General features: G+C 40.0%; 1 protein-coding gene across 1 annotated transcript in view; it reads left to right on the forward strand.

Moving 5' to 3' along the window:
• The first annotated feature begins 2010 nt into the window (after window positions 1-2010).
• The window catches only part of LUZP1 (leucine zipper protein 1), a 48644-nt gene continuing 24951 nt past the window's right edge, over window positions 2011-25703 (forward strand). The window contains exon 1 of the mRNA XM_004705364.2: window positions 2011-2106. The gene's annotated coding sequence lies outside the window, so the exon portion shown is untranslated. The remainder of the gene's footprint in view (window positions 2107-25703) is intronic.

The raw sequence follows: 25703 nt of genomic DNA on the forward strand, positions 1-25703 counted from the left end.
TTTACTGCCTTGAGGTTTCATCTTTTGAGCCATTTAAAATAGCTGTCATGTTATTTTGTATCTTCATTCTAACCTAACTCTCTAGGAAGCTAGATTCAGGGTTAGAGTTTATACATATAAAAATGTATATGTATGTGTGTTTTGCAGCTGTTAGAGATGTGGGAATATGATTCAAAGGGACAATAGCCCTTGGTATAGGAAAGGATGGGCAATTGTGTTGAAAGGAGAAAGTTAAGTATACCAAAAACCAAATTCACTGCCATCAAGTTAATGCTGATTTATAGGGACTGCGGGTGGATTTCCCGAGACTGTAACTGTTGATGAATAGAAAGCCCAGTCTTGTACTCACTTTGGCAGCACATATACTAAAATTGGAACAATAGAAAGCCCAGTCTTTCTCCCTCAGAGCCGATGGCAGTTTTACACTGCTGACTGTGCAGATCGCAGCCCAATGAGTAATCACTCCACCTTGAAGCTACCTTTCCTTTTTTTTTTTTTCAAGAGTAAGGTACACAAGAAATTTGACCCAGATCTTATGTCTTCAATAATCCTTCTTGAGGCCCTCTCCAGACCTTATATATAAGGTCAGATGGGTTGAGGTTGGTAGCTTTTTCAGCTCTCCTGTAGATAGGCTGGTTACCCATTAAGAAACCAAGAGGTTGAGTGGCCTCCTATCTAGGGGGAAGAAGAGGGAAGAAAATTGGCACATGGAAGTGGTTTGTGCAATAGGCTAATGAACCACGCAAACATTGGCATCAATGACTATGAGACCAAAAGAATTAGATGGTGTCTGTCTACCACGACCAACAGTGAAAAGGATCACATTAGAAAGCACTGGATAGAGTGTGAGAAAAATGTAGAGCAAAACTCAAAATCATAAAATAGGCTAGGTTTTTACTGCTTGGCTAGGGATTGGTGGGACCCCCAAAACGGTGGCCCTTACTCACTCTACAGGTCTAGATATGAGCTCACCTCCAAGGCTCAATTTTCAGCCAAACAAAAGATGGATCTTTAAGGGGAACAGTAGCACTTGTGGTGCAAGTACACCTCAGAATAATCATTTGAGATAAAAAAGGACAGTATTTACCCAAGGGCAAAGTTCAAAAGGGTTAGGGAAAAAATGATACAGGGAGGAAGTGGGATAGTGATACTACATTGCTTGGATTGCAATCAATGACATGAAACAAAATTTTGTGAATTGTTGAATAAAAAATTGAACTGTTCTGTAAACCACCCAATTCACAATAAAAATTTAAAAACAATGTAAAACAAAAACCCAAGAGGGTAAGTTTGGGGACAGAAATCTATTATTCAAAATAAGTGATATTTCTTGGAGAACCAACTCTAGAAGGTAACCAAAGGAGAGTCTACATGATGGAGAAGATACTTATTTAGTCAGACAGATCAGGCTTTAAATCTTGACTGGCACTTATAGCTTGGCTGTAAGACCTTGAATAAGTCACTTCTTGAAATTTAAATTCTTTATCTGTGAAATAGTGATAACATCATGTTATTGTCTAGTATAAAACATAAAATATCATTCCTCGGGCATGGCAGATACTCCAGAGTTTTATTTTTTGCTTATCCATCTTCCAAGAGCATTTTATTTTTAGTAGAACCCTGGCTTTACCCTAACTTATTGTGTGACTCACTCTTTCCAAGCTTCAGTTTCCTTAAAACACGGGCATTTAACGGGTTCTTTCTGAGATGCTTCCCAGGTATAAGTTAGGATTATAGATGTGTAGACTGTTGGAGAATACGTAGACCTGTTCATTTAAAGAAAGACAATGTCACTTACCTCGGGATCGCATCAGTTTGATAAGTAAAGGGAATCTTCTTGTAGCCAAACTCTTCTACCTGAAAAAACTTAGCCAATCAGAATCTGATCTCAGATTCTCCTTTGTCATCTTTCTGACACTACACTGTGAAAGTCTCTGAGACAGACTTTGGGTGGGCACAGTCTTGGTATGATTCATGCTTTACATATGTCTTTCTATTCTATCCAGGTCAAGAGGCAGCTGCTATTGAAAAGATACTGACTGTGTTCAAGATAACGATCAAAGGAGCTGCCTGAAGTATTCATGCAAAGTTTATGTTGCCTAAATGGTAAGTGTATCATGCAATGTAATCTGGGTACACTGATAGAGTTGGGTGGTTTCTGAAGCCTCTGTACAATGCTAAATACTTTACATGTTTTCTCATTTAACCAAACAGCCAGTCTAGTGAGGGTAAAATTCCTTTCATAAATCTTTAAGAAGTAGACTTTAATACTATATTACTTAATATATGCCAGGTATAGTCCTTTCTGACTTACAGTATTTTCCTTAATATTTACACTTATCCTATAAGGTAAGGGCTATTATTATCAACCATAAGAAAATGAGCTTTGAGAGGTTAAATCATTTCTCCAAATTCACTCATGTAGTAAATGATAGAACTAGGTTTAAAATTGAGTTGTAAATGAACTTTTTTTAAAGCAAATTTAAAAAGCTTTGACAATTAGCTCATTTTCCTTGGCTCTGTCTGGATTTTGTTTTGGCTGTATGTATTTTATTGGTTGTTGTTGACTAAGACAGTGGCAATAGAGAAGGGGGAACTTAAGCAGCAAGTGGTTGAGGGGCCTAGTGGTCTTGGTCTCCGATGGTAGTGGATAATAGAAAGGCTTTCTGAGAAAGTAAAGCAACTCAGAATGAGGTTCTCGTCATGAGAGCCACTGAGCATGAAAAAGCAATCCTGTTGTAGTACAGAACTCTTGAGGAAGTGGCAAACTTTTGTCCTATTTTCATTGGCTCACCCATATTCATTTCTCTTTCTTATGGTATTTTAGTCTCTTATTATTGGGAAATCTAATCAAACAAAAACATTTCATTGTGCTTTAGGTGAATATCTGTATAGCATTTTTGTTTTCTAATCAATAACTATACATACGTTTTTGTGTAGCGTTGGTTCCCAAGCCTGTGATGTGTCATCACTCTTCCAGCTTCCTTCCTGGTTTCCTTGTTTTTCTCTTTCCAACTTCCCTGCCCCTCTCTGTCTTCTCATCTTCTGTTTTTGGAAAATGTTGCCTGTTTGGGTTCTCATACTTGATTGTTGTAAGGAGGACATTCTGCACAGATGGTGTTGCTTGTTTCATTGTCCTATTATTTTTCTGAAACATGGCCTCTGGGAATGCCTTTAGTTTCAGGTTAGTAGATTGTCTTGGGTTCTTATAGTCTCTTTCAAATCAGTAAGTCTTGTCCTTTTTTGCTGTTATTATTAATTTGTGTTTTGTTCTACATGTTTTACCCATCCGAAGTGGCATTTTTTATTGTGGTTTTGGTCAGAAGGAATACTGGGCATCATCTAGTTCTTCTGGTCTCAGGTTGGAGGAGGCAATGGTTTGTGTGGGCTGTTAGCTCTTTGAAGTATTGTTTCAATGATTCTGCTTTTTTCTTTGTTCTCCTATGCTCCAGGTAGGAAGAGACCCGTAGTTGCTTTTTTAGATGACACTCCACTGTATTTTGCCACATGACCTTGATAGATGTTCCCAGAGGTACTACCAATGTTTAAAAAATATATTTAATGAAATTGGGGGATAAAATTTGTTATCCAAACTCATTCATAAGGATCAGACTTAATGGGCTGATGGAGACTGTAGGAACCCTTGGGGCTATCACTTAAGATACCCTTTTAACCTAGGAATCAACGTTCAGCCAAACAACAGATTAGATTATGAAATAAACAATATCACCCACGAGTAATGTATTCCTTGAACAATAGACTATATGAGACCAAAAGGTTGGCATCTATCCAAAGCAAAGAGGAGAAGGCAAGGGAAGGCAGGGAAACTAGATCAGCAGAAACAGAAAGAACAGAATGGGAATCATGAGACTGCTGACACAATGTCAACATTGTAGCCAGTGCCACAGAATAATTTGTACAAACACTGCTAAATGGGAACCTAATTCACCATATAAACTTGCACTTAAAAGTATTTCAATAAAAATTTTTTTAAATCTTCAAGGATTAAATTCTAGGGTGCCCTGTGTGGCATAGCGGTTATGGTTTGGACTGCTAACTTCAAGGATTATATTATAATGGGTAGAAATAGATAAAAATAAATGAGTAACTAGATATGAACAAATACCATATATACTTGAGTATAAGCTGATCCAAATATAAGCCAAGGCACCTAATTTTACCACAAAAACTGCATTTAAAATGTGCTGAAAAACTTGGCTTATACACAAGTATATATGGTAACTAAATACAAAATATCATATAGTAAGTAAGTTTTAAAGAAGAAAAAAATTAGAGTGAAGTAATAGAGAATGATGGGTAGCAGGGTCCAGAATGTTGGAAGATTGCTACTTTATATAAGATGATCAAGGACCTTTCTGATAAGTTCATGATTTAAACCAAGATTTTAAAGAAGTGATGAACCTGGCAGAAGAATCAGAACACCAAGCCCATTATCACTGAGTCAGTTCCCATTGAGCAGTAGTAGGCATCAAAGACCTGAAGTGTGTGCATGATTGAATAGATCCAAGCACTTGCATGGAGGCTAGTGTGGCTGGATGGGGAGGGAGGAGGGAAAGAGCAAGAAGAGATACAGGCAAAAAAAGTAATTGTACCCTTGTCGTGCAGGGCTTCAAAGGTCAGGGTAAGACCTTTGGGAACGTATGTCCTTCTATGTCCAATAGGAAATCACCTGTAAGTTTTGAGCAAAGTGACCTGATCTGACTAATTTCTAATTTACATCTTAAGTGCGGTAAGAACAGTACTTTGGTTGCCAGGGGAGAGTAAACTCTGGAGGGAGAAGAAATGTGGGCAATGGCAGAAGTAAAGAGACAAGTTAGGAAGCTGCAGCAATCAGTAGTCCAGGGGAGTGAGGATCTCGCCTCATACTCAGATAGTGGAGGATAGCCAGAAAACAATAGATTCTGAACATATTTGAAGATAGAGTCAAATTATAATCTCCCCAATACCTCTGTTTGCTTTATCTGGAGGTACCTATAGGTCAAGGGCCTTTTGACAGTGATACCGGATAAAAATCTGAAACTGGTTGGACACAGATTGAGAGCACAGTGATTCCTAGAAGCTGGTCTGTACTCACAAAGAGTAAATTATGCTTAGTGATAACAATAGTTTTTAAAACTTTACTATGATTTTATTTAAGCTGTAAAATCAGTACAAGTTTATTATAGAAGTATTAGCAAACAAAGATAAGCAGAAATGAAAAAAATCACTATTCAGAGACAACGCTTTGATGTATGTTCATTCTTGATGGGTCAAGAGTATATTGCAAATGCAATGTGTTTTAAGTGCTAAAATGAGTATTTAACATTTTATCATGTGCTCTGAATATAAAATTGGAGGCAGCCTTTAGAACTAAGAAAAATTGCATGCAGGTTGTGCTGACTTAATTAATGTTCTATATCAGTAGGTTCTAATATCCATTGCATTGGTTACACTGAAACTCAGCCAAAATTAATGCTGAAAGGATTTATTAAGAAAGTTAACTAGTTGTAATGGCAGTGAGAAAAGCTCAGTGTAGTTCTTTAACAGAAATGCCACAAAGTTTCAAATCTGCTAATAAATGCCCACCAGGGTATAACACCAACCCAAGGTAAGCCCCAACCCAAAGGTATTCAGCTCAAGCTCCCAGGGTCAGCAAACTCCGCTCCCTGAATTAAGTGCCCAGGAGGCACTCTAATACAGTAAGCCTCAGCCAGTGGCACTCAGCTTCACTTCCTTGGGTCAGCAAATCCATCCTTTCCAATTAAGTGCCTAGAGGCATCCTACTCAGCCAGCCAGTGCACAAAAGCACTCATCTTAACTTGCTCTGTGGGTTGAGAAGTCTGTCATTTTGTTTCATGCTAGCCTCTGGTTCTGCTGCTGGTTCCTCTGATGGTGTTGCTGTCATCTGGATCCAGGAGATTAACTGTGCAGGGATCTTGAGTCCAGAGAATGAACTCCACTCCTGGATCTTGCTGGTAATGTGATCCCTGCTGCTTCTCAGAGGGCTCATTTTATACACAGCAGGATGCCATTCCAGGAAATCCTGCTCACAGTTAACTCACAGGTGAATCTTATCAGGATCTCCCCCTGACTGTTTTACCCAGGGGTCCTCAAACTTTTTAAACAGGGGGCCAGTTCACTGTCCCTCAGACCTGTTGGAGGGCCGGACTATAGTTTTTAAAAAAGCTATGAACAAATTCCTATGCACACTGCACATAACTTATTTTGAAGTAAAAAAATAAACGGAGCAAAACACCCGGCGGGCCGGATAAATGTCCTCAGCCGGCCGCATGTGGCCCGCGGGCTGTAGTATGAGGATGCCTGGTCTTACCAGATCCATGCAGGGAAAGGTTGTTTGAGAGTGAGAGACTTTGGCTAGAAAAAATATATTAAATAATTCACTGTCCCTGCTCAGGTATTGTAATACTGATTAGTTGGTTGATAATTAGCTAGAGAACATTTTTAGTGGCATTCCAGGGGACATGTTATTGATTATATATTGCCTAGCAATTTAAACATCAGTGTAGATAAGCAGTTCTCAACCTGTGCTCTCGACCCCTTTGGAGGTCGAACAACCCTTTCATAGGGGTCATGGTTGGGGTCAGCACAACATAAGGAACCTGTATTAAAGGGTTGCGGCATGAGGAAGGTTGAAACTGATGTAGATGAAGATATGCCCATCAGATTTATAAATTGTTAGTGTCTTCAAGCTGGAAGGTGTGGAGAATATTTGGACCATGGAATGAAACTAGCAAACTGAGTTGCAAAACCAAATTAATAATAACTTAAGTGAAAAATTATATACTTCTTAATATGGACCAGGTACTGTTTTAAAGTCCTCTTTATACTCACAATAACCTTAGTAGGTAAGCAAGATCATACTCTTAGTAAGTGGCAGAGCCAGAATTTGAATTTAGACTATGTCTCCAAATTCAGTAATGTTTAGTCATTGCAATATATTGCTTTCATAAGAACTAAGTATTAAGTCCTATATTTAGGTTTTTGAAATTAATTAGCTTTATTATTACTATTTTTATTTTTTCCCAGCAGTTTTATTGGCATATAATTCACATAACATATAATTCAATAGTTCAATCACATCAAGATAATTAGTTTTAATAGCTGTTTATTTAAAGAAAGAAAACCACGATGCACCTCCATCCTGATAATGTGGATGTCAGATTAGCTCCAAACTGGATCAGCTAGGTCATCTTTCCAACCCACCCTCACCCTTTGCTCTAATGCTTATGGGTTAGTCCAGGTTTTTATACTTTCTCTTACCATGACTATGAGGATGGCATTCTAATTTTCCCTGTCAGAATGGTCTTTCAAAAAACACAGTTCTGGTTGTGTCACTTGCTTAAATCCCTTTTTCTAAAGCCGAAGTTGCACATTTGCTTCCCATCCATCCCATACCAGCCTTCAGTATGTCAGTGTGTGTTTGCAGGATCTGTGCCATGATGTTCTTTTTCTTAACCTTTCTAAATTTGTGTTAGGGGTTACATTTAGGAGATTTCACATCAAAGTAGGGCATATTCTTCCCAGTTAGTCATAGCTCTTGACACTCGGGTCACTCATAGAGATTGCTAGTCAGGTATCTTTGGCATTTGAGTTTGCAACCTTTGACATCAGGCTAAGTGTCATTCCTAGATCATAGTGCTCAGATCTGAAAACAAACCTAGTTTATGGTTAAACCAGTACAGAATATAATAAAACTATTACTTTCCTTGTACATGGATCAAGAGGAAGTTGTACACGGGTCAAGAGGCAATTTTGTACATGGTTCAAGAGGTAAAAAGTCCTTCAGTAAAATGATTGATTAGAAAAAGAGGTAGTTGTGTAAACAGAAAAAAGGCGATGAGCCGCTTAATATGAATCATGTACTATTTTAATGGTTTAAAAGGTATGTGTCAGCGTTGTGTCCTCTTACCATACTGTACCAGTCTGTATGATGAGCACACATAATCTGAGATGCTGCTTTAGGTGAAGAGGAATACAACATTAGAATTGGAGGAAGGCTTATTAACAAGCAACCTGCAGTATGCAGACAACACAGCCTGTTTGCTGAACGTGCAGAAGATTTGAAGCACTTGCTGATGATCAAGGTTCACCTTTCAGTAGGGATTACAAGTCAATATAAAGAAAACAAAAATTCTCACAACTGGACCAATAGGTAACATTATGATAAATGCAGAAAACATTGAAATTGTCAAAGATTTTGCTCTGCTTGGATCACTGCTCAGGGAAGCAGTAGTTAAGACGTCAAAGGATGCATTGTATTGGGTAAATCTTCTGCACAAGACCTCTACAAAGTATTGAAAATAAAGGAAGTTAACTTTGAGAACTGAAGTGCACCTGGCTCAAGCCATGGTATTTTCAGTCACCTCGTATGCATGTAAAAGGTGGACACTGAATGAGGAAGACTGAAGAAGATCTGATGCCTTTGAATTATGGTGCTGGAGAAGAATACTGAAAGTAGCATGGACTACCAAAAGGATAAACAAATCTGGAAAGAAGTACAGTCAGAATGCTTCTTGGAAACAAGGATAGCGAGAATTTGTCTCAACATGAGAGAGAACAGTCCCTGGGGAAGGACATCATGCTTGGTAAGTAGAGGGGCAGCAAAATGGAGGGCGGTCCTTGACAAGATGGAGTGACACAGTAGCTGCAACAGTGGGCTCACATGGAAGACCAATTGTGAGGATGGTGCAGTATATTGTGTTGTACACAGGCTCACGATGAGTTGGAACCAACTTGATGCACCTAACATAACAACATTATCTTCCTTTAAGGAGCCCTAGTGGTGCAGTGGTTAAGCACTTGGAATTGAAGAGGTCAGCAGCTTGAACTCAATAGTCATTCCTCAGGAGAAAGATAGGGGAGACTGCTTCCGTAGACTACAGTCTTGGAAGCCCTAGGGAACAGTTCTACTCTGCCCTTTAGGGTTGCTGTAAATTAGAATAAACTCAACTGATGTTACCTCCCAAACATTTATAAGGTTCCTACCTTCACTTGGTGCTGTATTTAGTGTCCAGAATGTAACAATGAAGATAATTTAGTCCCTGCTCCCAGCCCAGTAGAGGAAGACAAGTCTACAAACAAGCATAGTGAGTGCTATGATAAATGTAGCTACAAAATTTAGAGAGGTGCTTTTCTATTGGGGGTAGGAAATTTTGATGTACTGAATGATATTTATCAGACGTGAACAGGAGAGCCTTAAAAGGAGTAGAAAAAGCGAAATTCCAAATTTAATATTTCTCAAATATTGTCAGCATCCTCTTTACTTGCTCTACGATTTCAACCCTATCAATCACTTCATCAGTTACTTTGACCTTTCCTATGCCTTAGGTCTGCCATGCTGTAGTACTTACAGTTCTCCAAATATATCTTGGTTTTTTCGCACCTCACTCCCTACCTCAATGCCTTCCACGTAGGTAATAACTTTATACCTTTTATGTACCAGATATTTTTTGAAGGTGTTTGGGATACAACAGTCGGAGGGTGGGAGGAGAAAGAAAAAAACAAACAAACCATGAATACACAAAAATCATGTCCCAGATTTGGTGGATCTTAACATTAGGACCAGGCAGACAGTAAACAAATTCACAACTAATTAGGTAGTTAAATGTGTTTAGAAGTAATACAAGCAGGGCATTTATAGAGGTCTAGATATGCAAATATATTTACATATGAGGATGGGGAAATAGATCTATGTGCATGTATTATAGGTTTAGTATTAAGGTAGCAGAAGGACATTGGGCCTCTACTCAAGTACTCCCTCAATGCAAGAATATTTTCTTCTATTAAATTGGCATTCTATGATGCTCACCTTCCGGACATAACCGCTGAAGACAAAGCGGGTGAATAAGCAAATGTGGTGAAGAAAGCTGATGGTGCCCAGCTATCAAAAGAGATAGGGTCTGGGGTCTTAAAAGCTAGAAGGTAAACAAGTGGCCATCTAGCTCAGAAGCAACAAAACCCACATGGAAGAAGCACACCAGCCTGTGTGATCACGGGGTGTCAAAGGGATCAGGTATCAGGCATCATCAGAACAAAAAATCTTTGCCATAGTCAATGATAGGAGGTAGTGCGGAGTTGAAGACCCAAAGCCCATTTGTAGGTCACTGGAGATCCCCTTGCAGAGGGATCTCGGGAGGAGAATAGCCAGTCAGGGTGTGATGTAGCAACGATGAGAAATACAACTTTCCTCTCGTTCCTAAATGCTCCTTCCCCACCACTATCATGATCCAAATTCTTCCTTGCAAGTCTAGCTGGACTGGAGGATGTACACTGGTACAGATAGGAACTGGAAACAGAGAATCAGGGCGGATGATCCCTTCAGGACCAGTTGTGTGAGTGGCGATACTGGGAACATAGAGGGTTGGTGGGTTGGAAAGGGGGAACCAATTACAAGGATGTACATGTGACCTCCTCCCTGGGGAACAGACAACAGAAAAGTGGGTGAGGGGAGACGTCAGACAGGGCAAGATATGACAAAATAATAATTTATAAATTATCAAGGGTTCATGAGGGAGGGAGTAGCGGGGACGGAGGGGGAAAAATGAGGACCTGATGCCAAGGGCTTAAATGGAGAGCAAATATTTTGAGAATGATGAGGGCAATGAATGTACAAATGTGCTTTACACAATTGATGCATGTATAGATTGTGATAAGTATTGTAAGAGCCCCTAATAAAATGATTCTTTAAAAAATGAAGTAACACAAGTAGGGTCTCAACTTAAAAGTTCCTGGGTACTACAAATAGATAATTTGTTTGGCTGCTGACCCAAAGGTTGGAAGTTGAAGACTATCCAGAAATGTTTTGGAAGGAAGTCTTGGTGATTTGCTTCTAAGAAATCAGCTATTGAAAATCTATGGATCACAGCGTACACATGGAGTTGTCATGAGGTGGAACAGACTCTATGGCAGTTGGTTTAGCTGACCTTAGAACTGCTCACAGATGGGTTGAGTTGCCTTGAGAGGAAGTGAGATTTCTTCTTGTTATTAGAAGTATTTAGACAGGAGGTAGATTACTACTTGCAAATTAAATTCTGTATTGAGTGGGAGTTTAGGTCAGATGATTTCTCTAAATCCTTTCCAACCTGGAGAATCACTATATGCTAATTGAGCTGCTAGCCCTGAGGTCCTTGAGGATATCTCAGATACATAAATTTGAGACTCTTGGAAAAATATCACCCAAGCCCAGTAATTAAATGGGAACTTTAAGAAGTGATGAGCTGTGGGGTGGCTCTCTGCAATCACCTTACCTTAGTGGATGAAGGTCTTAGCTTAAGATTGTAAGATCTGAAACTAGAAATGGTCTGGAGGAAGTTTTGTAACAATAGCTCTTCCATTTTCTTTAAAGTCAGTTGGCAAACTGCCCTGCTTACCTGCTGCCTGTTTATGAAGGTAAGTTTAATTGAAACACAGCCTTGCCTGTGCCTCCCTTACACGTTGTATATCTCCTTCTCCATAGAATGGTAGAATCGAGTTGTTGGGACTGAGACCTAGGTATCTACAAAGCCTAAAATGTTTCCTATCAAACATATTATATATTTGCATGGATGCTGTCACACTCTGAAGAACAGGTTTGTTGACTCCTCCTTTAGGTGGGAAGCAGAGGGCTTGATTGTGTTCCATTTCAGACCTCCCTGGTCCATGAGGACAGGAAGAAGAACCAGCCTCAGAAATGCTGGATTAGGGGCACTTCACACAGGGTTTAAGAAACTTGTCAGAAAGAGAGACAATTAATGCTATGTCCAATGGTAGTATGCATTGGAGCAAGAAAATGTCATTAAGGACAGGACTGTCCTCTCTATTTTCCCAGGAGTAATATAAACAAATTCCCATACTCTACCCTCAAGGCACAATTGATCAGTAGTTTTTCGTTCTTCTGTAAGGAGCCCTGGTGGTGCTGTGGATTAGACATTGGGCTGCTAACTACAAAATCAGTAGTGTAAACCCATCAGTCATTCAAGGGAGAAAGATGAGGTTGTCTCCCATAAAAATGTAGTCTTAAAAACCCTGTGTATAGGGTTGCTATGAGTTGGAATCATAGCAAAAAACTGATGGTAGTCAGTTTTTACCCCCTTATTTTAACTTCCTGTGTGTTGTATATACTGTTTTTGGTTACTGAAAGTGAGGGGGACTTGCTGATAAAAGATGAAGGACTGTAGCATTCAGAATGAATTTAACAATCCAATGTAAAGAAAACAAAAATCCTTATGCTGGACCAGTATACATCATCATCATGATATAGATGGAGAAAACTGAAGTTATCAAGGATTCATTTTGCTTGGATCCACAATTAATGCTCAAGGAAGCAGCAGTCAAGAAATCACTGGGCATTGGGCAAACCTGCTGCCCAGGACCTCTTTAAAGTGCTGAAGATCAAGGATGCTCTTGCTAGCATCTTGCAAATGTTGGACACCTCATTGGATATTCCGTAAATATCAAGAATATTAGTGAATTTGACCCAGATAAGCATGCTTAACAAGGCACTGGGGGAAAAAAACCTTAAAAAACAAACAAAAAACCCTCACTGCCATACATCGATTCCAACTCATAGTGACCCTATAGGACTGAGTACAACTGCCCCTGTGAGTTTCCACTCTCTACAGGAATAGAAAGCCTCAAAAGCCTCATCTTTCTTCTGGGCACGGGAAAGAGAGGAATTAATCTCACTCCCTTCTGCATGGTGTTGGGAGTAGCAAAACAGTCCTTTGGCCCGTGTTAAGGGCCAAAGAGAAGTGACATCCTAACTCCTTTTTCTATCCATTCCCATTTCTCTTTCTGTGTGTGTGTGTGTGTGTGTGTGTTTTAATGAGTAGAAGGTAGAAGGGATGATCTTAACTAAGTTGCTAAGCTAGTTGCTAAGGGGATTCTGCCTCATTAAATTTACCTTATATATGTATAGAGCTTTTCAACAGGGATTTGTGATTTATTGCATAGTGTTGCTGTCAAACAGGTTGGGTTGGTACTCATATTTTTTCAGGGGAGAGAATTGAGGCATAGAGAAAATCAATGATTTGGCCAAACAATTTAGTATTCTGAAAAGAATATAAAGCTTGGGATCAGACTCTGGCTCATCATGTGGACATCCCTTTTACTAGCTGTGTGACATTGGATGAGTGCTTTCCCACTCCATGTGGTTATTGTGAAGGTTGAATAGAATAGCAGTAAAAACTTTATTATGATTTATGTGCAATGAATTCTGCTAAGCAAAAGTACTTAAGGACTGCCATATTGTCTTTTTGTGGATGAGAAGAGGTAAATTATTCAAGGACATATTCAGTGACTAGTGGATCCTAGGATTCTTGGAGAACGCATGTACTTAATGCAGTGCCTGAAGCACAGTAGTGCTCCACTTATGGTTGCATTTAATTTGTTCCCTTTAATACCCCATTGCCTTTATTGGTCTGCAGATGGAGTAGTGTTCACAAGCCCTCCTTTGTAAAAATGCTTCCAATGGTTTTCACAATGGGGAGAACCCAAGAGACTAAAGTCCTTGGCTTTGCTAAATTGCTGGGAAAGTCAGAATATATATTTATTTAAGAATCTTATTTCATTTGTATTTGAAATCTGAGGCTTGGGCCACATAGCTGTTTATTTATTTATTATTTTTTACATAGCTGGTTTTATTTTAAATGAAAGTGGTACAACTCTTTCTTCTGAGCAGTCATATGGGGGAAGCTCAATTTGATAGGTTGAAATTAGAATTGTTACGAATGATGAAGTGGGAGAAGGACCCTGGGGCTCCTCCTGCTTAAACCCTTTCTCCTGTTTTGTTTTCCTCTGGATGTTCCCTGAGGGGATTTGCTGAGCCGGCTTTCAAAACTGGTCCACTACACGATCTTTCAGCTCCCTTTTGACTCTGAAATTCCATTTGAAGGAGTGGAAGAAGAGTCACACATTTTCTGCTTCTCTAACACTTGGTCCAGTAACTAGAACCTCCAGAGTCCGCCATATCTTACCAGCATTTTGAGACTATTCAAGAACAGAATTGTCACATTGACCAATAATGACAGGAGACCTGATGAACAGTGGGATGACTCTAAGAACATCATAAATGAAGAATGCAAACGGTCTTTAAAAAGACAGGAAAGAAAGAAAAGATCAAAGTAGATGGTCAGAAGAAACTGAAACTTGCTCTTATTCATATAGTAGCTAAGAGAAATAGAAGAAAAGATGAAGTAAAAAAGCTGAACAGAAATTTCAAAGGCAGCTCAAGAAAACAAAGCCAAATATTAGTATAATGAAATGTGCAAAGACCTAGAATTAGAAAACCAAAAAGGAAGAAAATGCTGAGCACATCTTAAATGGAAAGAACGAAAAACCTTTAAGCCTAGAGTTGCAGTATTGAAAGATTCTATGTGCAAAATATTGAATGAAGCAGCCAAAGAAGATGGAAAAATACACAGTCACTGTACGAAAAAGCACTGTTGACATTCAACCATCTTAAGAGGTAGCATAGGACAGGAACCGGTAGTACTGAAGGAAGAAGTCCAAGCTGCACTGAAGACATTAGTGAAAAACAAGGTTCTAGAAATTGATGGAATACCAATGAAATGTTTCAACAATCTGATAAAAGTGTTGGAAGCATTCACTCATCCGTGCCAGGAAATTTGGAAAATTAGTTGGCCAGCTGACTGGAATAGAGTCATATTTGTACCTTAATATCACATGCCATTAAATTTTGCGCGAGGTTATCCAACAAGAGTTGCAGCAGTATATTGACGAGCTGCCAGATGTGTAGGGTAGATTCAGAAGAGGATGTGGAACAGACACAATGCTTGGTAAAGTAGAGGAGCACTAAACACAGAAAGGTTCTCAACAAGATGAATTGACACAATGGCTGCAACAGTGGCCTCAAACATAAGAACAGTTGTGAACACGGGGCAGGATCATTCAGTGTTTCCTTCTGTTGTACAGAGTCGCTATCAATCGGGACTGACTTGATGGCACCTAACAAGTGCAACAACAACAGAGTTAACAGTTGTATAGTCTCATTTCCCTGGTGTAGACCTGCTAGCCGGTAGGAATATTGTCCATCTTACAGGAGAAAAGCATCATGACTGAGACCTTGCAAATAGTTTGAGATTGAGGTGGGTTTATCTAGAGGGTTACTATAGGGTTTGATCATCTGTGCTGTGTCTACTTTGCCAATGGTTTTTCTCGTTTGTAATCTATAAGTAAGTTGGACTACAGACATAACTAAAATAAATATTTTCTCTTAGGAGTCTGTGCCAAAGGGGTAAAAGTCATTTAATAATTAGGATGCTCATTCAGCCATGTGCTCATCAAATTTTAAGTATCTGTTATATGCTAGTCTCCCTGTAGAGTGCCCTGGTGGTGTAGCGGTTATGTGTTGGGCTGCAATCCGAATGATTGGTAATTGGAAACCACCAGCAGCTCTGAGGGAGACAGAGTGGGCTTCCTACTTCCATAAAGTTACAGTTTTCAAAAACCCACAAGGGCAACTTAATCCTGACCTGTAGGGTCACTGTGAGTTTCCGTCAACTCAGTGGCAGTGAGTTTAGTTTAGGCCTCTTCCTGTAAGGTTTCTTGGGTGGTACAAAAGGTTTGCACTACTACTACTAACCAAAGGTTGATGATTTGTACATATCCAAAGGGACTGAGAAGAAAGGTCTGGCGAACCGCTTTCATAAAGATCATAGCCAAAAACCCTATGGAGCAGAACATGGGAGATGTCCAGGAGCTGGAGTTAAGGGCAGTGGGTTAAATTCATCCGGACACTGAGAAATCAGTGGTGAAAAGGAACTCAATTTGGGGAGACATAATGAGTACGTAAAACTTCAGTATTGCTGGGATGGGATAAAGCAAGAAAGAGAAGCCCCCTGGATCCTGAATGCCTCCTGGAGGAAGAGGTGTTTTGAGAGGGAGATGAGGGCATTACTAATAAGGCTAGCAAAAACCTGAGGTAGGAGAGAAAGCAATATGTGTGGGACTGCATAAGTGTAGATGCTTGGTTTGAAAATCACTGAGGAGGTAGGAGGCCCATATCATGATGGACTGTCTACTATGCTGGGGAGATTTGATTTTATCCTGAGAGCAAAAAGGTGTCTTTAAAGAATTTTAAGTACAGTAGTGATTTGTGATACCTGCTTTCTGTATTTCCAGTAAGTGTAGGCTGCATACTTATTAGGATTGGCTTTTTTATTCTCTGGCCTCTACTGGCTGGTTCATATCACCCAGACTCTCAAACAGTATAAATAAAACTGGCGTGAAAGCTAAATGAATTTTAAATGCAGGGTAATTCCTTGGCTGTAATTTAGGATTGTGACCATTATTGAATTTAACATTTCCCTCTTTGGAAAGGGAATTCTTTATGGACTAGTATTGTACTATGGGCTGGTATAATATGTGAGGAGCCCTGGTGGCATGTTTTTTTTTTTATGCATTGGGCTGTTAACTGCAAAGTCAACAGTTTGAAATCTCCAGTCCCTCCAAGGGAGAAAGATGGGGCTTTCTTTTCCTGTACTGAGTTAGTCTTAGAAACCCACAGGGGCAATTCTACCCTGTTCTGTAGGCTTGCTGTGAGTTGGCATCAACTCCAATGGCAGTCAGTAAGTAAGATTTGTTGAGAGGAATGTTAATATGAGAGTAAACTGAGTTTTCAAAGTAGGTTTAGGATAACACACTTAATGTATCAAAGTTCACCTGTTCAAAAAATACAATGTAATGGGTTTTAGTAAATTCATGAAGATAAGCCATTTTATTTTTTATTTTTTATTATTTTTAACAATAATATCATTTATTTATCTTAACCTACTAAAATTTTATGCAGATCCAGAGCAGCAAAACTTGACCTCCTCAATCTGTCTGATCTAGGAAGTCTGAAACATAAGAATTGTGTAAACCTACACACACATGCATTAAAAGTGTCCTCTGGAAAAGGAGTGGACAATATTAGTCGCCCGTGCCAGTGGGACACTCTGGAGTCCATCTTTCTCAGCTCCTGATTGACCTGATTGATAGCTAAGCTCACCCTGACACTTTTATGTATCAGTCACCAAGCCCAGCTTTTACCTTGGAACATCTTTCTAAATCAGCAGTGTGTTCAAGCCACTATCACGAACAACCTGGTATTGCAGAATCACCACATCTCTCATCTAACCGACTTTTAGTCCCATGTTTAATTTACCCATCTACCCCAGGGAAATCAAGTACATAATTGCTCTCCCATTGCACCCAGTACTAATTCCCAGCAGCTCTCACCATTGTTTTACTTTCATTTTGAAACAATTTATACAGATAACACATGGTAATTTTAGAGTACATAGAAAATATAGATAAGCCAATGAGAAACATAAATACTAAAACTTGATATCTTAGGTATCATCGTCAATATTTTGCTGTTTTCTTTCAGAAGTTTTTATGCATTTTCATACACATGTGTTGTTGTTGTTGGATGCCTTTAAGTTGGCTTCAACTCATAACAACTCTATGCCCAGTAGAACAAAACACTGCTCAATCTGGCTTCACAGTCACTGTCATGCTGGAGCCCACCGTGGCAGCCACTATGTCAGTCCATCAGAAGAGGGATACGATATAAATAGGGAACAAGGACAGGATGACAAGAGGTCCTTAAGCCCTGCTAAGGACTTTAATAATGGACATTGGATCTGCATTTTAGAAAAATGATTTTTGCTGCATTGAATAAAATGAATGGTAGGAAGCAGCCCAAGAGACAAGTCAACCAATGAGAAGATGCTACAGTGTGCCATGCATGCCTGATGTTTGCCTAAAGGAGGCGGTTGTTTTTAGGGGCCGTCAAGTCGCTTCCCACGCATAGGAACCCTATGTACAAGGAACAAAATACCGCCCAATCCTGCGCCGTCCTCAAAATTGTTCTTAGGTTTGAGCCCATTGTTGCAGCTATTGTGTCTTGCTCTTTCTCACTGCCCCTCTTCTTTTTTTCTTTCTTTTTAATTAATCATTTTATTGGGGGCTTATACAACTCTTATCACACAATACATACATCAGTTGTGTGAAGCACATTTGTACATTCATTGCCCTCATCATTCTCAAAACATTTTCTCTCCACGTAAGCCCCTGGCCTCTGCTCCTCATTTTCCCCACTCCTTCCCCATTCCCCCCTCCCTCATGAACCCTTGATAATTTATGAATTATTCTTTTGTCATATCTTACACTGTCCGACATCTCCGTTCACCCACTTTTCTGTTGTTCACCCCCCAGGGAGGAGGTTACATGTAGATCCCTGTAATCTGTTCCCCCCTTCTACCCCATCCTCACTCTACCCTCCCGGTATCGCCACTGTCATCACTGGCCCTGAGGGGTTCATCTATCTTGGATTCCCTGTGTTTCCAGTTCCTATCTGTACATCCTCTGGTCTAGCTAGATTTGTAAAGTAGAATTGGGATCATGATAGTAGGGGTGGGGTGGGGGAGGGGAGGAAGCATTTAGGAACTAGAAGAAGGTTGTATGTTTCATTGTTGCTACACTGCACCCTGGCTGGCCTGTCTCCTCCCTGTGACCCTTCCATAAGGGAATTTCCAGTTGCCTACAGATGGGCTTTGGGTCTCCACTCCGCACCCCCCCTCATTCACAATTATATGATTTTTGTTCTTTGAAGCCTGATACCTCATCCCTTCAACACCTTGTGATCACACAGGCTGGTGTGCTTCTTCCATGTGGGCTTTGTTGCTTCTGAGCTAGATGGCCGCTTGTTTACCTTCAAGTCTTTAAAACCCTAGACACTTTATCTTTTGATAGCCGGGCTCCATCAGCATTCTTCACCACATTTGCTTATGCACCCTCTTTGTCTTCAGCGATTGTGTCGGAAGATGAGCATCATGGAATGCCAAGTTTTTAGAACAAAGTATTCTTGCATTGAGGGAGTTCTTGAGTGGAGGCCCAATGTCCATCTGCTACCTTAATACTAAACCTATAAATATATGCACATAAATCTATTTCCCCATCCTCATATCAAGTTTAAATTACATATGTACATGCCTTTATTTAGACCTCTATAAATGCCCTTTGCCTCCTAGCTCTTTCGTCTATTTCCTTTTACTTTCCTATTGCCCCACTATCATGCTGTCTTCATTTGGGTTTCAGTAATTGCTCTCGGTTACATTACCCTTGATGATGCCCTACCAGGCCTCCTACACCCTCCTCACCACCGATTTGGATCATTTGTTGTTCCTTTGTCCCTGGGTTTGTTAACACCACTTCCTTTCCCCCCACTTCCCCCTCTCCCATGTCCCCCCGAACTGTCGGTCCTGTTGTTTTCTTCTCCAGATTGTTCATCCAGCCTATCTTATTTAGGCAGACCTGTGGAGATAATAACATGCACAAAAACAAGACAGAGCAAAACCAAGCAACAAAAGAAAAGAAAACAACAACAAAAAGCCAATGACAAAACAAAAAATACACAACACAACAACAGAAAAAGAAAAGGTTGTAGTTAGTTCAAGGGCTTTTTGTTGACCTTTAGGAGTGTTTTCTGGTTGAGTCTGATGGGCTGCCAAGCCCTGGCCCCAAAGTCTATTTTTGGTATTCTATGGGGACTTTGTTGCCCTGTTCCCCTTGCTGTTCTTTTCCATGCCCTTAGTGTTTTGCCTCGGTGTGGTGGGATCAGATCGGGTGGAATTCCCACACTGTGTCTCCAGTGTTGCCCCTGTAGAGCTAAGGGTCAGTGAGGGATGTGGTGTCTCATAGTGGGGCCGGTTATATGGTCTTCTCTGTGGATTGGCTGCTTTGAGTGGGAATATCGTCAAGGCTTGGTGGGCCAGGGTGTGCTCCACTCTCTCTTCCTTCATTTGCTCCCGTGTGCTCTGATCATACATGTCCCTCTCTCTGAGCTGTAGTTTCAGTGCTGTCCTCTGAAATAAATTCTTCTGGGGGAGGGCAGCTGTCCACGCAGTTGGGATCGGGGCCGGCCCCTCATACCTCTCCACTGGTTCCCTACTCCATGCCAGCATGTTGCATTCACATCTTGGAGCACTGGGTTGAAGTCTGGTCCCTCTTTACCTGTTGAGATATAAAAAATGCCCTTCCCTTGGATGGGTTAAGGCTCTGTTCCCCTGCTACCCATTTATTTTTATTTCCCCCACCCTCCTTTTTAGTTGACTACCATATGTATCCCTGGATTTGTTCTGGCCCCTACCATACTACCTGGTCCTCACCCCAGGAATGTATACATATGGTAGCTTTTGTATACAGTAGCTTTTTCCCTATGCCCCTTTTGCATTTTTTTTTAAAGCTTACCTCAGCTTGGCTTACCTTGCTTAGCATGATTTCCTCCAGTTCTTCCCATGCAGCGATGTGCTTCATACGTTCATCACTGCTTTTTAGCAGTGCGTAGTACTCCATTGTATGCATGTACCACAGCTTTTTAATCCAATCGTCAGTTGATAGAAATTTGGGTTGTTTACAACTCCTTGCAATTGTGAGCTGTGCCTCAATGAACATTGGAGCACAGATGTCTGGCTGTGGTTTGTTTGTTGCCTTTTCTGGGTATATGCCCAGTAGGAGGATTGCTGAGTTGTATGGTAGCTCGATTTCCATCTATTTTAGATATCACCAGATCGATTTCTATAGTGGCTGTACATACCTGCAGGTCCACCAGCAGTGGATGAGTTCCTGTCTCCAACACTTGTTGCTTTCTGATTTTTTGAATTGGGCTACTTTTGAGAGTGTTAGGTGGTATCTCATTGTTGTTTTAATTTGCATTTCTCTTATGGCTAAAGATCGAGAACATTTTCTCATATGTTTATTGGCTATTCAGATTTCTACCCTTGTGAAACTTCTGTTCAGGTTCTTTGCCCACTTCCTCAGTGGGCAATTTGTTTTTTTCTTTTTGGAAGCTAGCAGAGTATTGTAGATTTTAGTTATAAGGCCTTTGTCTGATGTGTTATTGCTAAAGATATTTTCCCAATTCCTTGACTCCCTTATTACTCTCTTGGTGAATTCTTTTGAATGTACACTGGTGTTTTATCTTCAGTATATCCAACTTGTCAATGTGTGCCTCCTCTGTGTTTGTGTCCTTTCCTATTTCTGATAGCCTATGTATTCCCTGTAGATAAGCTGTTTTAAAGTGGCTTGCAGACAGAATCACCCTGTGTTATCTCTTAGAAACTGCTATGCCAAGGCAGAGTCTTTCTGTCTATTCATGTAAAATTGGTTTACAGCTGTACTTCCTTGAGTCCGACTCCCTCCACAAAATATTTATGGTACCGGCAGGCAAAAGGTTGAGAACAAGAGAAGAGGGGCTGTGGTAGAAAAGTAGATGGGAATAAGGTGGCAATAGGCAACTTTCATAAAGCCATATAAATGTAGGGGTTTTGATGTTTTTCCTCCCACTCCATGTCAAGAGTGAGAAAGTGTATCGCTTGGGAAAGAGAGACGGGGAGGTGAAAAGCACAGATGAGGCTAGAAAAAGATGTATCCAGAGAAGCAGTGATGACTAGGGAGAAATACTCAGGGAAAGGGCAAGATCCTAGAAGCTGGGATTAGACCTACTTTCCAGAATTTCCCAGGCCTGGTTGTTTTAGGAGATGGGCATGAGCGCCATCTGGTGGCTCCAGGCTTGTATTGCAGCCAATGGAAGTTGGAGGAGTGCCTATGGCAGGCTTTCAAGTCTTCCCTTCCAGTTATTTCTATTTCTGCAGGCTTTCTCATGGGATCAGTGTTGGAGCCAGTCCTCCTCTCAGACTGCTTTTCCCTTATGTCCCGGACTGTTTTACTTCCTCCTCTCTCCCTTTTGAATGTTGTCTCAGTGGACTGTTTCTTCCAGTAACCCTATTACAGTACTGCTATAATAAGGGGCCTCTCTGACCCTTGTTTCTCAGTGTCTTTTCACCTCCAGTTTAATGCTACACGTTCTATCGCCTGTTACTTTGTGGCACTTCTTCATTGCACATGTTGATTCTTGTAACATCTTTCCATCTTGTTTATGTCTTTTCTCCAATGAGTTTGTATCTGGGGAGGTCCTTACTGGGAGGAGGCTGCCTGGCTGTAGGAGATGAAAGGCCAACAGCCGCAGATAAACTCATGAATTACATGACAAATTTATGCAATTTACTGTAAATATTGAATATATCATGGACTATCAGAAGAACAAACAAGCCTGTTTGGAAAAAGTACAGCCAAGGACTCCTCAGAAGGGAGGAAGGAGACACTCGATGCCACGTGCTTTAGACACGTTTCCCGGCAGACCAGTCCCTGGAGAAGGACATCATAATTGGAAAAGTAGCATCGACTAAAAGAAGAATATCTTCAATGAGATGAATTGACAGCTCTTTGACTTTCTCCTTTGTTCCATTTGTCTTAGCTACTCCACGATTCAGAGCAAGTTTCAGAGTCTCATCTGACATCCATTTTGCTGATCTTTGCTTTCTTCATGTATGATATGCTTGGTGTCATCCCACGACTCATTAGGCTTTGTGTCATTGGAATTCAGTGTTGCATAGCTGCCCTTCAGATGTTATCTAAATCCAGGTGGGATAGACTCAGGGTTGTATTTTGGCTCTTGTAGGCTTGTTTTCACTTTCTTCAGCTTTACGCAGAACTTATTCATGAGCAGTTGGCAGTCTGTTCCACAGCTAGATTCTGGCTGTGTTTTTAGCTGCTAATATCCATCGTCTCTTCCCATACATGTAGTCAGTTTGATTTCTATGTATTCCATCTGTGAAGTCCATCTATATAGTTTCCATTTGTGCTGTTGGAAAAGATATTTGCTGTGAACAAGTCATTGGCCTTGCAAAATTCTAACATGTGATCTATATTACTGTTTTTCCTTTTTTTTGTGATCTACATTTCTATCATCAAGTGCACATTTTCCAAATACTGTTCCTAACTCTAATTCCAACTTTTGCATTCCAGTCACCAATAATTATTAATTTATCTTGGTTGCATATTTGATCAGTTTCAGAATTGAGACCTTGGTAGAATTCTTCCATTTTTTCATCACAAGCTATAGTGGTTGGTGCATAAATTTGAATAATATTTGTATTGATGAAATATTCTTGAATATAGATAGATATAATCCAATCACAGACAGCATTATACTTCAAGATAGATTAATCTTGAAATGTCCTTTATGGCAGTGAATGCAACATCATTCCTCTTAATTGTGTCATTCCCAGCATAGTAAACCATATTATTGTGCTTTCTCCCTTTCCCTCTTTTTTTAATTAATCATTTTATTGGGGGGGGGGCTTACAGATCTTATCCATAATCCAGTTGTATTAAGCATATTTGTGTATATGTTGCCATCATCATTTCCAAAACATTTTCTTTCGTCTTGAGCCCTTGGTATGATGTCCTTTTTTTATTCCCCTTCCCTCCCCAACCTTTCACCCTTGTGAATCCTTGTTTAATTATATATTATTAATGTTATTTCATATCTTATACCATCCATTGTCTCTTCACCCACATTTCTATTATTTGTTCCCCTTGGGGGAACCATATTATTTTCTGATTCAAAATGGTCAATATCAGTCCATTTCAATTCACTAACACCTAGGGTATCAATCTTTATGCATTTAACTTCATTTTGATGACTTCTACTTTTACATTTTAAGTTCTGATTTACTGGTACATTTTTGTAGCTGTTTCTTCTCATTTTGAGTTGTGTCTCATTAGTGAATGAAGGTCCCAAAGGCTTTATTCTCACTTCATTATAGGCCACCCTACTTTTAGAAGGCAGTTCTTCCTCAGTCATATTTTGAATACTGTCTGAACTAAGGGGCTCATCTTCTGGCACGATATTTGACAATGTTCTGCCTGTATTAATTAGACCTTCAGTATCTGACAATGATTTGATGTTATCCATAGGGTTTTCAGCAACAAAGTGAACAGCCATTTTCCTTCTTCGTAATGTGTTCTGAGTCTGGAGCTCTGATGAAGTCTGTTCACTTTGGGTCACTCTGCTGGTATTTCAAACACCAGTGATAATGCTTTCAGCATTACAGCAACACACAAGCCACCACAGTACAACAAACTAATAGACAATTCTATGGGGGAGAGGGGAGTAGATAGGATGACCTACAAACAAAAGAAGGATTGCTACAACTACTCTATTCTAGTGTTTTGGGTAGGAGCAGGAAAACCAAATAGAAGGCTATTAAAGCAATTGAGGCAAAAGAAAGGTGTGGCCTAGACTACCTTTTGAAGGTAGAACCATAAGATAAGCTCTTGGCATCCCCTCACAGAAGGGTCACAAGGAAGGAACAAATCAGCCAGGGTGCAGTATAGTACTGACAGTTCGTTAATGCTTCCTCCCCTACCACTATTTTGACCCAAGTTCTATCTTACAAATCCAGCTAGACCGTAACATGTACATTGGTACAGATAAGAGCTCTTGACACAACAGAATCCAGGACAGATAAACCCCTCAGTAACAGTAATGGGAGTAGTGATCCCATGAGGGGAGAGGGGAAGGTGGGGGGAGAAGGATGAACCAGTCACAATGATCAGTGTTTAACGAACAACAGAAATGTGGGTGAAGGGAGGCAGCAGATGGTGTAAAATATGAAAATAACAATTATTTATAATTTATCAAGGGTTCATGGGGTGGGGAGGTCGGGGAAAAGAGGAGCTGATACCAAGGGCTCAAGTAGAAAGAAAATGATTTGAAAATAATGGCAACATATGCACAGATGTGCTTGGTACAATTGATGCATGGATTATTAAGAGCTGTAAGAGGCCCCAGTAAAATTATTAAAAAGAAAAAAAAAGATTTGCTCCTAAATTGCATATGAGGTATAAGACAAAGAAAGGTAAAGATGACTCCAAGATTTTTGGCCTCTATTTGTGGGAAGATGGAGCTATCAATTAAATGGGTTGGCTGCAGGTGGAACATGCTTGAGAAGGAAGACCAGGAGTTGTTTGAGACATGCTATGTATTAAATTATTAATTAATTAATTGACAATTATTAGTCACCCAGTGGCTGCTGAATATATGAATCTAAAGTTCAAGAGACACATGGGCTGAAGGTATAAATCTGTGAGTCCACAAAAAAACAAAACAAAACAAAACTATGATTTGGATGAGATGCCAAGGAACTGAGTGAATACATAGAAAACAAGAGGTCAAGGGTCTGAGCTTCAAGGCAGCCAGTAAGGAGAGAGAGAGTACTCAACAAATGAGACAAAGAGGCAGTCAATGAGCTAAGAGGAAAACTGGGAACATACAAGAGACTTCAAAAAGTTTATGGGAAAGGAAATGAAAAGATAATGGAAAATATCCACAAACTATTTGAACCCTCCTCGTATTCTAGAAACCCACAGGGGCGGTTCTACTCTGCCCAGTAGGGTTGTGATGAATTGGGATTGACTCAAGGCAGTGAGTTTAGAATTTGGACCTGTGTCAAGTGAATCTGAAGTTTCAAGTAAGAAGGATTGAGAATAGATTAAAGGTAAATATGTGGAACTCACTTCACAAGAGCAGTATTAGTAAAGTTACAGAAACGAAAACTTTGTTAGATAAAGAGACAATAAGATGATGAATTGGAAACCTCAGCTATTAGAGGATTTTTTTTTCTTTTAATCATTTTATTAGGGGCTCATACAACTCTTATCACAATCCATACACACATCAATTGTGTAAAACACATTTGTGCATTCATTGCCCTCATCATTCTCAAAACATTTCCTCTCCACTTAAACCCCCGGCATTAGGGCCTCATTTTTCCCCTCCCTCGTGAGCTTTTGAT

The sequence above is a fragment of the Echinops telfairi genome, unplaced genomic scaffold (genome assembly GCF_000313985.2).
Source record: "Echinops telfairi isolate 266 unplaced genomic scaffold, ASM31398v2 ScPeMD7_7457;HRSCAF=8495, whole genome shotgun sequence".
In the NCBI taxonomy this organism is placed as follows: domain Eukaryota; kingdom Metazoa; phylum Chordata; class Mammalia; order Afrosoricida; family Tenrecidae; genus Echinops; species Echinops telfairi.